This window comes from Polypterus senegalus, chromosome 3 (assembly GCF_016835505.1).
Source record: "Polypterus senegalus isolate Bchr_013 chromosome 3, ASM1683550v1, whole genome shotgun sequence".
NCBI classification, from domain to species: Eukaryota; Metazoa; Chordata; class Cladistia; order Polypteriformes; family Polypteridae; genus Polypterus; species Polypterus senegalus.
Genome location: NC_053156.1, coordinates 142573365 through 142591161, shown reverse-complemented (window position 1 = coordinate 142591161; position 17797 = coordinate 142573365).

The following is a 17797-nucleotide window of genomic DNA, read 5'->3' as shown; positions in this document are numbered from 1 at the left end:
TAGCAGTACCCTTCACAGGAACCAAGGTGCCTAGCGTAAACCCAGATAAACAACTCCAGAGAAATACCTCTTCTCCAGCAAACGTCACATTAGGCACTATGCAGTCCAGAAAGTGGTGTTCCTATGGCATCTGTCAAAACTAGATTCGTCCATTAGACTGCCAGATACTGGAATGTGATTCGTCACTTCAGAGAACATGTTTTCACTGATCCAGTGGTGACTTGTGGGGGAGCAGTGTGTTCATCTGCCTTCAACTGCCCAGGCCAACGCTTGACATTGTGCATGGTGAACTTATGCTAGTATGCAGTAGCACAGCCATTTCACTTTAAAACATTGTTGTGAGTGACGCAACACAGGATAGGTGATTTTATGTGCCATGCACTTTAGCCCCCTTGAAGTTTGCATGGTCTACCAATACTCCTAGATGCTTCCATATAGTGCCTTATCTATCTATCTATCTATCTATCTATCTATCTATCTATCTATCTATCTATCTATCTAGTGCCTTATTTGTCTATCTATCTGTCGTTTGCAAAAATATGTGGAAAAGAAAAAATAGCAACACTAAGAATCAATAAAATAATTATCAACAAAAGAATATTTATTATCCATGCTACAATATATCAAAAAGGAAGATTAATTATTAGTATAAAACTATCTTGTAAGACAGCCATACCATTCAGGTGTTTACTTCTGTTCCATAATTAATAAATTGTGGGTTTATTTCTATTATTTTTATTGTCTGGAAGCATAATAACATCTTTTAATTTCCTTTAAATTTCCTATTGACTTCTGATTTATTCTGTAATTTAAACTGATTACATTGTCAATGTCTCTTAAGAAAGCAGACTGGCTTATTCTGCATTGTTCTTTATTAGTTTACACATCTGATTTGTTCCTGCACAGTCATTTAACTGGGTATTTACATTCATAAGGATCATTAGTATTATAGAAATTTCTCTGTTGTTATACAGTATGTAGTATATACTTTGAAATTGACGCTATATAGCATCCGACCTGGCACAGACTAACTCTGAGGCACGTGTAAAAACACTAAGACTTTTATTTCTCTTCACCTGCGGGGCACGTCTTCCCCATGAACCCCACAGCAATACACAGTCCCAAAACACAGTACAGTCACCAAGCACCTTCTTCTCTCACCACCACTCCTACTCAGCAAGCTTTGTCCTCCACCTCCCGACTCTGGCCGCTGAGTGGTGGTCGCCGGCTCCCTTTTATCAGGCACTCGGAAGTGCTGCAGGTGGTCGATTGCCGACATCAAGCTGCACTTTCGGGTAAAGCGAAACCAGTGCCCAAAAGAGGCCAGCCTCTCCTGTTGCAGCACCCCCTCGTGGCGCCTGCATAGAACTCCAATCCCAATGAAGCCCTGGGGAAGTCCGAGGCACCACTGCAACCCAGGGAGGCTGCCATCTAGCGTCCGGGGGGTTATACTGGGTTTCCCACCCTTGTCCCCCTGGCAGATGTGGTGAAGGAGCATCCCGGCCATCCGTCACAATACATACATACGCACTACATATAAACAAGCATGTGAATGTAAATATAGTTAAGTATACATCCACATTTGAAAGAAACTTAGTATATCTCTTAATGGTATGTAGAGATGCAGGGTGAGTTCTCTTATTTTTCAGGTTTCAAGATACGTTTTTCATACTCACTAAGTGTGACTGACATATTGTATGATCATTAGCACATGCAACTATGAATTTCACTTTGTTCTGTGCATGTTGACCATAAGGACCTTATAACTTCATACAATACAAGAAACAAATAAAATGTTTGGGGTTCAAGGTATATACCTCACAATGAAAAAGCAATGAAAAAACGATACAGCACTTTTAGAGGAGAAGAAGTAATCTCCATGTTGTCAGAACACTGGTGTGCCTTCTGGCTGCTGGTCTCTCATCTGACATCTGAGGTTTTTTCATAAATGGTGACTCAAAGAGGCAGAGTCGGCTGCAGTGGCTGAAGTGACGTCATTGGCTCTCGTCCAGTGAGTGTGTCAGTGTGTGTGTGTACTAAGTAGCCACTTTAATAGGTCCATGTTTCTAGAACCAGGTAGGGATCCCTTTATTTCTCTCTAAACATCCTGAATTCAGGGAGGCATGGGATCAAGATGGTCCTGGAGACATTGCTTAAGGGTTGTGGTCCATACTCAATACATTTTATTTCTATTTGCATTACAAAACACATTCCAGTAGATTTTCATTACAAATGTTAATGCTATATACGCCCCTCAGTGTGTAACTGCCAGACGGACAGAAGTCAGCTTGTATATTTAGATGCTGCTGAACCAGCCACAGGCCTGGCCTCTGTTTAAGTTTATCGATGACTGATAATTAATGCCATGTCTGAGATATCATGCATGTCTGCCACTTGCTTAACCTCTTAGCTGTCGCTCAATACATAGTCTCAGCTGCCTTCCCTTTCATTACCAGAGTCATTAATGTAGTCAGCGAAGCCCTAAACTGCAGCTTCATGAGCTGTGCTTGTGTTCACAGGGTCATCTCCTTTGACCTTTGCATTTCTGTCCAAGCACCCTGCTTACTCAGTGAGCCGTGCTGGCCAAATGAACTGAATTTGGAGTACATTGTTGCAGAGAACCGTGGAGTGAAGTGCTGCACGTTCAGCTTTCTGACAGTGAGAATTCAGAATTTGTAAAATGAATCTTCAAAAATGTCCTGTTCGCAGCTCAGTTGGCATTTCAGTGAAACTGTTTATTTTCTGCCTATACGTGAGAAAGGCGGTTTCTGATATGAAGTGAGACCAGAAGATAAAATGTAACTGAGAAATAAGCCTGATTTAGAAACTAAAAATCCATTCTATCTTTGACCAAAAACTGAAATCACAACCCCAAAAATCATTGTTGATAAAACTATGGAAAAGTTACTTGAGCAAGACTTTCCTGCAAAGTGTACACCAAGTGAAGAGAGTTTTGTTTACGGTATAATCTCGGATGATCTGGAAATCATTGGGCCTGACATGACTGAGGTTGTGTAATTGACATCACGCACTGTGCTCTCTGAGCAGATATTCTTGGTGACTAGCCCAAAAGCTGGCAGCACCCATCACAAAACACGTGAAAAACATTTAATATCCTAAAAAATTGATGCTGTTTCAAAATCCTAATAGGGAAGAAAAGGAATTATAAACATGCAAAGTACAGAAAAATATGTAACACGTCTGAACTATAATTGAGGGTCATGAACTTGTAACAAGAATACCAGGATGTTCCCATGATTCTCACATAATTAATCTTAATAGCATGCGGTCCCATAGCATGCGCCATCATAAGGCAATAAAATTACAATACAAGTAAATCCAAACTGAACAAACAAACAGTACAATATTTTGAATAAATCAACACAGTGCAGATGCATGAATTGACCTCAGGGAGCCACTAAGAGGACATCGAAGGATGTTTGAAATATTCAGCAAGTGTCAGTTGGAGCTTCACAGATAAAAACACCACATAGAACTGGGAACATGACAGTGGTGGTAGATAAAATCATTTAAAGATCAAGCTGAACTACACAACAAAACTAGAAAACAGTAAGAAGCAACAGAACAGAATAAATAAATCATGAGTGGAGATTTCAAGGCTAGGAGACCAAGTTAATATTGTACTGTTGTGTACTGATATTACAATTACACAAATAGCAGGAACCATGGAAGAACAGATGAAAGAATAGCAAATAAAAATTGGTGGACCAAAGAATCTGTATTTGAATGGTGAGACTGATTTAGCCTTATAAACAGACTAGGAATAGTGCTCCAGAGTGTAGGTACCACAACGCTGAGTGAAAATTTTGAAGTGTTGTGAGATGGGTTTTTGGGACAGTCAAGAGAGCAACATCAGAATATCTCAGCCTTCTGATGCATCTAGAATATATGGTGAAAACAGACTAGGTAAATGCTTTAGGTGTTGTGGGGTCGAAGGTATTCAGATGAACTTTTAACTGTAGCGTAGGTTTTTCATTCAAAGAACAGACTGCTATTAGCTTTGACTCTAAGGTGGTCATAGTGGAAAAGTCAAATGTCAATGACAAGGAGTTGAGCTTCTTACATGATGGAGCTGAAAGGAAAATGAGCAAAGCTCTCTATTTTGCTTCTTCTGATGTAACTATTTGAATGAGCCCAAAAATATACTGATAATCAGTTCAAAGACATGCAGGTTAGTTGAATTGGCGATCCTAAATTGTACCTAGTGTGTACTTGGTGTGTGGGTGTGTGTGCCCTGTGGTGGGCTGGCGCCTTGCTCAGGGTTTGTTTCCTGCCTTGCGCGTTGTGTTGGCTGGGATTGGCTCCTGCAGTCCCCCGTGACCCTGTAATTAGGATATAGCAGGTTCAATAATGGATGGATGGATATATATATATATTGTCATACCCGGATGGAGGTGGTACCCAGCCGGGACGCCTGAGAAGACAGGAGGAAGGCTTGTGCCTCCTCCAGACCTCGAGGGGGCGACCACCCTGGGGGCCTCGGGTAACGAGCTGGGAAGCTCGACCCTGTAGGGACCCGGGGTTACCGCCAGGGGGACCCCAATACCAGGAAGACCCTAGACCTCAGCACTTCCGCCTTCACTGGGGGGAAGAGAAAATGGGGACACCCGGAGTGCTTCCGGGGAGACAGCCGGCACTTCCGCCACACTGGGGCGTGTCGGTGGGAGATTGCCGGGAACACACCTGGAGCACATCCAGGTGCTTATTTAAAGGGGCCGCCTGCATAGGAGAAGTAGGGTGTTAAAGAAGTAATGAAAAAGAAAAGGAAACATTTTGAAAATAACGTAACATGATTGTCAATGTAATTGTTTTGTCACTGTTATGAGTGTTGCTGTCTCATATATATATATATATATACACACACACACACACACACACATATACATACACATATATATCTATCTCTATCTATCTATATTATATATATATATCTATATATATCTATCTATATCTATATATATATATCTATATATCTATCTATCTATATAATCTATATATTTATATCTATCTATCTATCTATCTATATATATATATATATATATATATCTCCTTTGGGGTGCGAGCAGCTGTTGCTGGGAGTGCCAGAATCCATCGAGGAAGAAAAATTAAAAACATTCTTTGTACAAAATCTTAATTTATTTATCCATTCCTAAATAATTAAATGGGCAGGCTATTTCGTATCAGTGCAATACGCTGCTTGTTAAAACGGATGACTCCTAATCTTATGTGCACTTAGTGCTGCGGGTATTATGAACTATCGTATCTGTTCAAGTTCTATTTAAATTTTAAATATAAGTAATTTTTATTTAGTCAACAGAAATATGTTTATTAGGAATGTAAGTTAAATGTAGTCATCATTGCACAACTTTTTTTTTACCATAGAAATTTAAAGACTAAATTCAACTTCCATTCCTACCAAAGATATTTCTGGCGACTAAATAGAACCTACTTATATCCAAATTCGAGCTATTGAGCTGTCGCCTGCATGCCTGAATAAATCACCCTCGCTCTTACTTTTTTACCGTTTATTTAATCATGGCTAGTCGCGGAAAAATTAGAACATGTTAGGAGGATTACACTGAGTATGGCTTTACCAAAACAATTATTGATGGCGAATAAAGTATCTATTTTTCATAAAGCTTCAATTGGTGATCTGTTTTTCTGCGTTAACCTCATATTTTTTCATATTTCTTCTCAAACCAAGGGGGTGCGAGAGTAAAATGAATCGGGAAGCACTGATATATATATATATATATATTAAATATATTGAAATAGTTTTACTGTCAAATAATGCAAACAGTACGCAGCACGTGTTTCGCCCTAATTCTGGGCTCATCAGGCGTACACACTCACTGCACCCCCTCTCGGGGATCGAACGCTTTAAGAATGTGATTCAGACTATGAATGCCATGAATGTAATTACCCCGATCTACATGCTGTCAAATAAACGAACCACACACCGTGGTGCAACGTAAAGAGGCTTCGCCGCTGATGTCCAAGGTTCAGTTCCCAAGAGGGGGTGCAGTGAGTGTGTATGCCTGATGAGCCCAGAATTAGGGCAAAACACATGTTGTGTACTCTTTGCATTATTTGACAAAACTATGCAACATATATATATATTGTGACAGATTGGGGCTGTATCGCTCCCTTGAACACCTGTCCACAACTCCAGACACCAGATAAAAGTCCAAATGATGACTTTATTTAATTGCCACAGTGCACAAAGCACCCTCTCCTCCACTATCTATATATATAATTCACTAAGGCAAGACAACCATGGAAAGCACACCGGAAGGGGCGTGGATTCACTGAGCCGCCGACAAGCAAGACACCTATGCAGGAAGGAGCCATGCCCACCAACTCCTGGCACCTCCGAGCCACCTTGACTGTTCATAGAGGCATGTTTCTCACAGAGGTGAATCGCCATATGCAGCATGTAAAACGGTTTGCGAGTGGTATCCCATGGGATCCTTAAAACAATCCTTTCCAACTGAGGTTAAAACACAATGAAGTAAGCAGTTTTTAAAAACACGAGTTTTCGTTTACGACGAACGACCGTGTGCACCATAGCAAACTGTTTTACACGCTACATACAGCAATTCGCATCCGCGACAAACATGCGTCTTCTTCACTCACAGACAATTATATGTTGCTCTCTCCAGAGTTCCATCTTTTCATTCAGTTTCTGTTGTATCCTCAAACCCTCCCTTTTTAGACAACTGTGTCTTTCCAGAAGTGTTCAACCATCAATAAATAATTATGCGGCGTTTGTTATGCTGCAGGTTCACTATTGTGTTGTATTTTGCTCTCTCCAGAGTTCCATCTTTTCATTCGCTAACTGTTGTATTCTCACACCAACCCGTTTTAGACAACCGCGTCTTTCCAGAAGTGTTTAGCATTCAATAAATAATTATGCACGACATTGAGCGTGTGTCTACCCGGCGCAGAGAGGCGTGGGTAAGCCGTTGAGCCCCATTCAGGCTGCAAACCGTGGAATTTCCACTAAGTGCGACTCATACGCTCCCACTGGTTGCGACCCTTTGTACACACCCCCCTCCCACCTCGCTACTACTGTGGTCGGGTGTCTTGGTGGATTATATATAGAAAAGCAGCCAAAACCGCACAGAGCAATGAAACATCTACGTGAATCACATGTGCATCTGGACTGTGCACAAACGATAACGACTCAAGTGACGAGTTGGAGATGGGCACATGAGCGGGCATTGCATACTGAACAATATTTCAGCAGACTAGCATGATGGAGGGAGCCGAGTGGACCTCCTTCTCCTCTCCTGCCGATACACACGCGCCTGAGCGCAGTGCACTCACATCCCTCTGTCTGGCAGGACAGGCACGATGGCGGTCCGCCAGTTTTCAGTCACGTACAATTGTGTGTTGGTTCGTTCCGTGCATTGTTACCGATTTTTCAAATTTATCCATTTCAAATATATATATAAATATTGTCACACACGTGCAATTAGGAGGCAGCTATAGGGCCTGAGTAATGGTAATTTCACCAGGGTGTACTAACTGTACTTGCAGACTATTCCCGGGAAATCCCATTAGGTTCTTGCACCCTCGATGATATCACTTCCAGTTCCGGCCCCAGAGATGACGTCACTTCCGGAACAGGCCTTTAAAGCCGCCGTGTTGACTGTCTGTGATCAGTTCTGTTTTGGACTCAGTCGTGTGAATATCTCTGTTCTATTATTGCAATTTTAGCAGCCAGGATATAATATACAGGTGGCTGCCCCAAACCTTTATCATGTCTTTTGGCATTATTTGTCATAAAGATTATTCTTTGAAAGGCCTAGTGATTTTATCAAAAATAGCACAAAGCAGGAAATGTGTAATGTCTTCACAGAGTGACAAGTTGACCTCATTTGAGTGCTTGAATCCTTCGATGTGATGATCTAAACATGAATGTAACACAAAACTGTGACAGGAATGCAATCAGATGTCAAAATGTTTCTTGATGTTTAAAAAAGAGAATGTGAAAAGAGTCTTTTTGCTTACCTGACAATTTTGACTCCTCATGATGTCCAGGTGTCAGGGTGATTTAAAGTCTTCATTTGACAAAGAACAATCTTTATTGATCATTATACTTAAATGGAGATTGCCAATTAAACCACTTAAAAATGCTTTACATGACCATGTCAGAGTAGGCAGTTTATAATATGATATTAGGGGGTTGCAGGGTGGCCCTCTTCACCCAGAAGCTAGAAGTGTCAATAAAATGGCACCTCTGTCCATGGTGGGGTGGCTCGTCCACTTGCCCACTGCATAGTTTCTTTCTGTCATGATTCTTTCCCTGGCTCATTCTTTTTATCCTTGTGCGTCTATTTAAATGTTTTTTTTGCATGTGTATATTACAGTTCATCCTTCCTGTTTACTTGCAGTCATTGCCATTTTGTGTGAAGGCTCCCGCTTCTTGTCTGTTTGATGGTTTTCGAATAAACATTTTGAGCATCTGTTCTCTTTATTTCATGTTTTGACCTTATGGCTCCTGGCTTTTTCCTTCTGTTTTTGATTATGGTTCTTAGGTATGATTTGGCTTTGACATTTTCTCTTTGTCTCTCAGTTTTCTGGTTACTCTGGTCTGTTTTAATGACTCCTCTCTTGGTCATAACACTCTCTCGGTGCTACCTTAACACTTATCTCCCATCTTCAGCTTTCTTTCTCTTTCTCCCATTGGCTGATTGTTGTGTTCAGCTTATCTCTTGACATTCAGCGCAATTAGGCAACATTTAATTACAGCACATCATGGGATCTCCTCTACATTTGCTCTACTGCCATCAGGCTAGAACTCCCAATAGTGGCATGATTGTGCCATTTCACTAGTGAGACATGAGTTGCTCTAAAAGGGCTTGCTCTCCTAAAGGAGCATTACCATTCCATGTATTCCCAATGGGGGGCCATATGCCCAGTAGCGTTCAGAAGATCATGTCTCCCTAGGTTTCCCATAATGGCCTCAACTCTTCCTGTGTACATTTGAGTTCTCTTCCACTTCCAGGTAGCCTTCTATCTGTCATTCTAAGTTTACGTTACATGCTTCTGTCCAATGCTCTAATGTTATCGTTCTTCAATGGCATCTGGAATGTATGATGTAAGGTCCCCCTGAGAACAAGTATGCCTCTCTCTTCCCTGGAGTCTTCGTCCTGCCCTGTGCCATCCTGGCGCTGATCTTATTTCTACAAACCTATGCCATGTGCTTATTTAATTCTCTAGCATTATACACTCAAACAGTGACATAGTTTGTTGAACAGAGCGACCCTCAGCACACTTTATGAGGATTAAATTCAAAGGGGTGTCCACAGGGAGAACACTAAAGTGGCCATGGAAAGAAAGGATAGAAATGAAAACATAAAAAGATTGCATCGGCAGCATTCTCTTGGCTAGTAGCAAAATCCATAAATAAACAGTCCCTGCATGCTCCCTGGACTTAACCAATGCTGTCACAGATTTCCACTATGATATACAACACACGTACATATGCATATGCATTCTTAGTTTTCCCAGTCTTCTGCAAAGCACAAAGGCAAGTTATTGTGGAACATAAGGAGTGATCCTTAAGCCAAATTAATTGCTCTGTGGAAACCAAGAAGAAAAAGCTGTGCCACCTTGTGGGCTGGTTTATTGAACAGACTGTGACCTTTCTGTGTTTGCCATCTTGGAAACCGGCTGCAGGGATGCCTTGTCAGATCACACATGGTTGTATTCTTAATGGGTTTCTTTTTATGTCTATGCTCCATCCCACAGCTGGTTCTCTCCAGTCATCCTTCTACGTCCATTAGGCTGTTGGCAATAGGATTATGCAGGTCTTTAAAAGGGGGCTCGGCAGGCAAAGACTAATTTAGACCAATCAGTGAGCTCCTCCTGTTGGCAATCCTTTGTGTTCTTTGGAAAGAAAGTGTTTTCGATGTAGATATTAGGAAAGGTTTCTGCGCTTCCTGCTGTTCCCACTAATATCTTATCCATAGCAATGTGCTTAAGGCCACATCTATGCAAGAGACCAATGAAGAGAGTCAAATGCAAAGATGTGGGTCTAATGTGCAGGTCATGCACCGAACTAGAACAAGACTGCCTGGTTCTGTATTTTTTTATCATTATTGTTTCATACTTGAAAATGCATTTATATACAATATTATACAAACTGAGAGTAATATAGCCAAATCTGGATGTAAATGCTCTATATGACCTGTTTCCAAAGTATTTTGGTGAATGAGGTGATGCTCTTAATTAACAAAAAGGAGAACGTGGCTCTGTCTTCTTTTTTTTAGAATGCATTTCCATTACAAGAGAGGCACTGTTGTAAGACTGAGAAAAAAATATGAGACGCAGGAGACGGCACAATGAGAAGGCAATGCCTAAGCCTACCTCCTGTGGAGAACAATGAGCAAAGCTGAAGGAAGAAACTGTATTTGAAATCAGTGATACATGGCAAACCTGACTGTTTAGGCTCCTGGAATCAGTACAGAGCAGGACTGCATCTTGTTAGGGGGTCCTGTATTGACAGGCAGGGTGCACAAAGGTGTACCACATGGGAAATCTATTAACTAGTATTTACAGAATTTCTGTCTTTGCTTATATTGACATGATTTTTGCTATCACTTGATGATCCCATCATTTCTGTGCACCACACAGTGCTATCATCATCACTGAATTGCTCACAACCTTGGTGCTGCTCTTTGTTGTTAGTTGATGCTGTGAAAACAAACACTAGCAGATTCTAATGACAAGTACTTAGACGTAGTCATCAGATGAATAAAAGATGAGCTGGGGATCCATTTGATTTGGTTTTCTGGCTCCTGACTTTTTCTCTTATCCAAATTCCAGCCTCATATTTTGCTTTGTACCTACCTGTCCACCATTGCACTAGCTGTATACTTAATATCTCCATACTTGAAAAGAAACTATTCTAAAGAGACAAAATAATAGTGGGCCATCTCCACAAACAAAGATGGATCTCAGCTGAAATACCCTACTAAGGTTTCTGGGAAATTTTGTTAACTTCCATAAAGCTGCACTGCAGACACAACTGTGTGAAATAACTGTCAGCCTAACTAACCTATTATTCCCCACCAGATGATAAAATCTGTTATAACATACAAGTTGTGGTTGAACACAGAGGTTCCGCTGGCTTTTCTTGAAAAATGTAATGGATACATGAAAACAGATAAGCCAATATTTGAATGACACCCAAGATTAAAAACACTAAAATGGCACTCATGTGAGTCTCCTGGCTTCTCGCTAAATGAATGCCATGCAACTGGACATTATGGAGTGTTTGTCACCTCCACCATTAATTGGACAGGTTTGTGGAGGTCCAGTATCACTGATAACACCTGATTATACAGATGTTCATCTGATTGACTTTGTTCTCCTGGACTTTGCTCAACATTCTGGCTTGATTACTATGGTCTGTACTCACTGTTATGCATCCCAAAAACCCTCACTAGTTGCTGTTTTCATGGCATTGCTGTTGTTGTCTTTATTTTCTACATCACCATTATTCTCTTTTCCTAATGGACTCATCTGATTTTAGGACAGCAGACATCACTGGGGTGTCTTTTCAATGTGAATCATAACTGTAGATGTTTCTTGTCTCCTGTTTATTTCTGTTCTCTGACTTTTCCTCTGTCCAGGGTTGGCTCTTGTCTTGTTGCTGATGCTGTTGTGACTGTCTGGAGACCCTTCATCCATAACACTGCACTGAGGCTATTTGATGCCTTTATAGATAGTGTATGTGCTTAATAGGAGCAAATTTATTAGTTTGAACAGGTTCAGTGAAAGGATTGATGGGTGCTCCTTTACCCAGTGTCTGGTTCCTGATTTATGTACAATGCTGTCATGATGGGCTTCAGCTCTCAAAAATCAATTCCAGCAATCATTTAAGTCTGTTCAGTAAATTAATATATGGATGGTTGTTTACCTTAAATCTGATCCTTTCTCTATTGTTTACTTCTGCCTTGTGTTCATGTCTACTATAATGGCCTCCCAGCAACTTCCATCACCCTTTAATTGGGTTATGTGGGTTCAATGAATGCATAGTCGTTTGTTTTACAACTGAAAAAACTGTCTCAGTGGTGCCTGCCTTGTGTTTGATGTTGCTGGGCTTAGCTCGAGTTCCCAGCTACCCAGGTTCAATATACTGATGGATACATGTTCAAAAATTTCTGGAATGAATGACTAGAAATATAAAAATTGCACTGCAGAGTTTCCTGGCAGCCTTTGAAGATACTGTTACAAGAAGCAGGGTCTCCTGAGATCATTGTGAGCAAAACAGGACTATGAGATGAAAGCGTCAGAAATCATAGTTGAGAACAGGCAGTGCTTGTTACAGAGACATCAAAAGATGGTGTTACCAAAACCAAATCACTAAACCTAAAACAACAGTCAAAGTCAAAAAAGGAGTCAACAAATCAAGCAGGAGGGCCTACTGGAAGTCATCAAAGCTAATCATCTCTTAAGAGCTGCACTGAATTGTAAGTGTTTCCACCAAGGGATAGGTAGTGATTGCTGCATCACTTCCTGTGACATCAAAAACACGACTAAACTGGTCACATGACACCACTCAGAGCTGTGTTAATTGATGTTTTGTATTTAGTTTTTCCTCAGTTTCCCTTTTGTCCAAAAAATCTGTTATAAATCTTTTATGGGGTTTTCTAAACCAGAGTTAATATTTTTATTTTTAGTGCTGTGTATGAAGGGTTTATTAAAAAGTCGATTACGGACACCACAATGTTGAAAGTTTTCCATTCCATGATGCACTGGGACTGTGTTTCCTCGCACGAAGGAGAGATTAAATTAGATTAGATTAGACAGATTTATCTCCTGTAGCCCTGGAATAAGTCTAGTCATTCTTCTCTGGGGTGGCACAGTGGCGCAGTGCTGCCTCGCAGTAAGGATATCTGGGTTCACTTCCCGGGTCCTCCCTGCATGTTCTCCCCGTGTCTGCGTGGGTTTCCTCCCACAGTCCAAAGACATGCAGCTTAGGTGCATTCACGATACTAAATTGTCCCTAGTGTGTGCTTGGTGTGTGGGTGTGTGCGTGTGTGTGCACCCTGCAGTGGGCTGGCACCCTGCTTGGGGTTTGTTTATGCCTTGTGCCCTGTGCTAGCTAGGATTGGCTCCCCGTGACCCTGTGTTAGGATATAGCAGGTTGGAGAATGACTGACTGACTGACTCTTCTCTGGACGATTTCTAGCCTGGAGACCAAAACTGCACATAGACTCTACTATAGATGAGGCCTCATGAGTGCAATATAAAATGTGAACATAACCTCCTTGGACTTGTACTCTACACACTGTGCTCTATAACCTAACATTCTGTTAGCCTTCTTAATGGCTTCTGAACACCATCTGGAAATTGATAGTGTCAAGTCCACTACGACTTCTAAATCCTTCACATAAGGTGTATTTTCAATTTTCAGACCTTGCATTGTGTATTCAAACTTATCATTTTTACTTCTTCTGTGTAAAACTTTACATTTACTGACATTACATTTCATCTGCCACAAATCTGCTAAAGCCAGTATGCTGTCCAAATCCCTCTGTAATGATTTAACGGATTCCAGATCATCTGCCACTCCACCTGCCAATTTAACCAGCTTATTACTTAAATTATTATCCCAATCATTTATATATATTAATAATAGCAGCGGCCCTAACAAGGACCATTCTGGAACAAAACTCTTAACATCGGCCAGTTCTGATGAGGTTCCTCACACCATCACCCTCTGCTTCCTGTGTCTGAGTAAATTCTGCACCTATCTAAAAACATCACCCTGAACTCCCACTTCTTTTAATTTGATGCCCAACCTCTCATGTGGCACCTTATCAAATGCTTTCTGAAATTCAAGATAAATAATATCATAAGCTCCACTTTGATCGTCTCCTTTTGCTATTCCTCACAGAATTCCAGTATGTTAGTAAAACATGACCTCCCTCTTCTGAAACCAAGCTGTCTATTCAGTAAATCTCCTGTCCTTGCCATGTGCTGCTCAATCTTATCTTTAATAATTCCTTCCATTAATTTTTTTGTGATGCATTTTAAGATTACTGGCCTATAGTTGCTTGGACCTGCCCGGTTACCCTTTTTATATAATGGAGTGATATTTTCCATTTTCCAGTCCTTTGTGATGTCCTAAAAATGTGTGTCAATGGTTTATATACAGTATGTACTCTCTAGCCTCCTTAACAACTCAAGGGTAAATATTATCTGGTCTTAGTGATTTGTTTGATTTCAGCCTATTTAATCTGAGCAGTACTTCTCCCTCTGCAATTTCTAAATCATTCAGTACCTCCTTAGTAGTCCCTTTTACTGTTGGAATGTTATATACATCCTCACTTGTGAATACCTCCAAAAAATGTGAGTTTAGAGAATCTGCTATTTCACTGTCTGTATTTTTTTTAATCCCCCTTTACTATTCCCAAGGCAATTCAACTCCTCCTTGACTGTTCTTTTACTACTAAAATACTGAAAGAATCTCTTTGGCTTATCTTCCACCTTATCCGCTATATTCCTTTCCAACTGTCTTTTAGCCTCCCTAATATCCTTTTTAATGGTTGCCCTCATGTTCTCATACACCCTATGATTCACTTTGGAGTTATTAGTCTTATACGCCTTATGCAGCTGTTTTTCCCTTTACAGCTTCTTTTTTAAAATTTCCTGTTAATTCCAATTTTAGGTATGTACCTGTCCTGCATTACATGTAAAATGTTTTTAAACCTCCTTCACAACTGTCTAATAAATTAAAAACTTATCCCAGTGTATCATCCTTAGACTTTGCCGCATCTGCTCAAAATCTACCCTACCAAAGTTAAATTTCACAATTTTAGTATTTGTGTCTGCTTTGGGTGGTCCATAACACACTCCCTAATGCTTTCCAGATGAAGCCAGATGTTCTCACTAAGATGGGGCTCATCGTCCAACTAAAGAGGACTTGCATTTAAATTCTGTCTGACATAAACAGCAACCTCACCTCTTCTTGTGTATTCTTCCTAAAACATGTATATCCCTCTGTGTTATACTCATCCCCATCATTGTTATTTAGCCAGGTTTCTATTACTGTTATAATATCATAATTATGCTCTGCTACATACAACTCCAACTCAATTGTTTTATTTTTGATACTTCTAGCATTAAGGCAAGCTATTTTTAATGTGTTATATCCAGTTGAGCCAAAGGGAGCAAGCAAGCTTCTGATTTGTGACACAGTGACAGGCAAACTCTCTCTGAGTCTTACTACCCTCCACTACACTCGTCCCCAAGATCACAACTGTCACTTGGAAAAAATGACAAGGAGTCACCCATTTCAGTTCCACATTCTCACACAGACAGGCCGTCCAGGAACTTCTTACTGATTAAGTGACGCAGGGTTGGGCATGGAAATGAAAGGGACTGAGCCTTGAGCAGTTCTTGACAATATCTAACTAAAATACTAAAATATGATTTTCCTGCAAAGTTAAAGTAAATCAAGGACTTGTCCATTTTTTTGAAGAAACAAACCTGACATGGCACCACTCTAAATCACGCTTCCTCAGTGGCACAGCTTTAGCCTTCACAGATACCAGACATGCAAAGCTTGCCAAGCCAAAAAAAAAGCTACAAGGCCCAACCTTTGAGATGCTTTGAAACGTTTCAGAAGCCACACACCAGGATTACTTCAAATCCACCCATTGAATTCTAATAACACTCGCTCTGGAGTGACATTCAGAAATGTTATTTCAATTAGGCAGCGGCGGGCATTTCGTTGATTTTGTCGAGTAGTGGATTTGTGGCGTGCGGTGAAGCCTTTCGGGATGAAGCAGCCGGTCCTTATGGCCACTCTTCTCACTGCAGAAGGAGCGAAACTGAAAGAATATCGGGCTTTAATAAGATGCAGGCTGAAAATGCAGCTTTGCTTCGTGACTAAAGCTGTCCTTATAACGATTTAAAGGGGGAGACAAGAAAAAAAAAAAGAAAGAAAAGGCCTTTTGGAGACAGGTGCCGAGTCATTTTTTTTTTTCTTCACATGCTGCACTTGCCATTTTTGACAGCGAGCGTTCTGCATCTGCTGTTTTAGTCGCAAGGTGGGAGACAGATTGTGGAAGTTAATGGCTGGAAAACAACAAGTTCAGTGGACCTTCTAAAAAGGCTTACTGGTGCCATTAATTGCCAGTGTCTGCTGACTATCACTGGCATGGCTGACTGACAGTTGTTCAGGCTTCTTTTGTGTCCCTCATTTGGGCACAGGCGTGCCAAGAAGCGTGTGGCGGCAGGTGCATCTGGTAGATAGATAAATAGATAGATAGATAATAGGTGGCAGGAATGGCTTTGCTGTGGGACAGACAGGACAAGTGTGATAGCAGATGGACAGGGTGAGAGGGTGAGCATCCAAGGGACTAACAGCGGGGCTGAACCATACAGCCGACCGGGGATGCTTGATCTAAACAAATTGTGCAACTACGCCACATGTAGTAAACACTCATCATGCTTGTAGAAAACACGACTTGCTTCAATGGTGGTTACTGATGGTATGGCGGTGCAGCAAATAGTTTTCTCATTTGAACCCCTGTTGACTGGCAGCTGCGGAAGTCTGCCATGGCCTGGAGTGCCTAGATTGGCCCAGCATGAGGGAGAGTGGCGGCAGCTCATTCAGGGTTGGTTCCCTGGTTCTTCACATACAGTATGAGTTCATGCCATGAGGGTCTATTCACTCATTACATTCCAGTTGCTATGCACCAACATGTCAGTCTCGAAACCCCTCATCCAAACACAGTTAAACACAGGCTGAGAGTTGAAAATGAAGAATCTTTTTGGGACATTTCACCACAAACGTATTGCTAACATCATCCCAGCAATTCCTTGAGTCAACCAAAAGCAAAAGCAAAAAATGTATGTCTCTTATCCATGAAGCAATTTTGGAGTTGTGTCCCTCCGACTGGGACATTTGTTTAGCTTCTGCCATTATCTCCATACAGGATGTGGCTCTCAATGAGCTCCTCCATTTCTTTTTTCTCCTCCTTGTGAGGACAGCCTTCTCATTGCCCCAACACCCCATCGTCACTCTCTTTACTTTGTCTGTCCTCTTCTTTTTCACTCTGCCCTTGATTTGTCTGAGGGGCTTCAAAATATAATTTCCCTTCTGCTGAATTTCAGCTCTATCACCTGACCGACAATGCTTTGCCGTGGCCAACCCTGCTCAGTTTGATACAAAGTGCTAAGAATGTCTCGTCACTCGTCCCCAGTGCTTTTCAGCCACACGGCACTTTGACATCCTGCTGCGATCAAATGAGTTTTTGGAGGTTTTAGAAAGCATTTTGTATCATCTCATTTTTTAAGATGGACATGCAGACAGAAACTTAATTAAACCTGAAAGAAATTGCAGGGAGAGTATTTGTTAATTCTGAGACGACAGTAATATGTGCAATGTGAGTTTGTCAAGTTGCATAAAGATGGAGTTGTCTGTGCTGCTGCCCCACAGCTCCAGGGCTCTGCCTTCAAATCCCGGTCCCCTACCAACATCTTAAAGACATGCCTGCTAGGTGAATTGGTGACTCTAATGTGGTATGTGTGTGTGCCCGCCAATAGGCTGGCACCAGGTCAGGGATGGTTCATTCCTTGCTTTCTGTGCTATCAGGGTAGGCCCCACTCCCACACTAGGATGCACAGATGGATTGCGTCTTCATGCCAGAAGTGACATAACACGACGCCACACATGCCACCAGAGTGGCTCCAGTCTCTGGCAGCTGGTGAATACACAAACAACTGGCACCGGATATAACAATAGAAA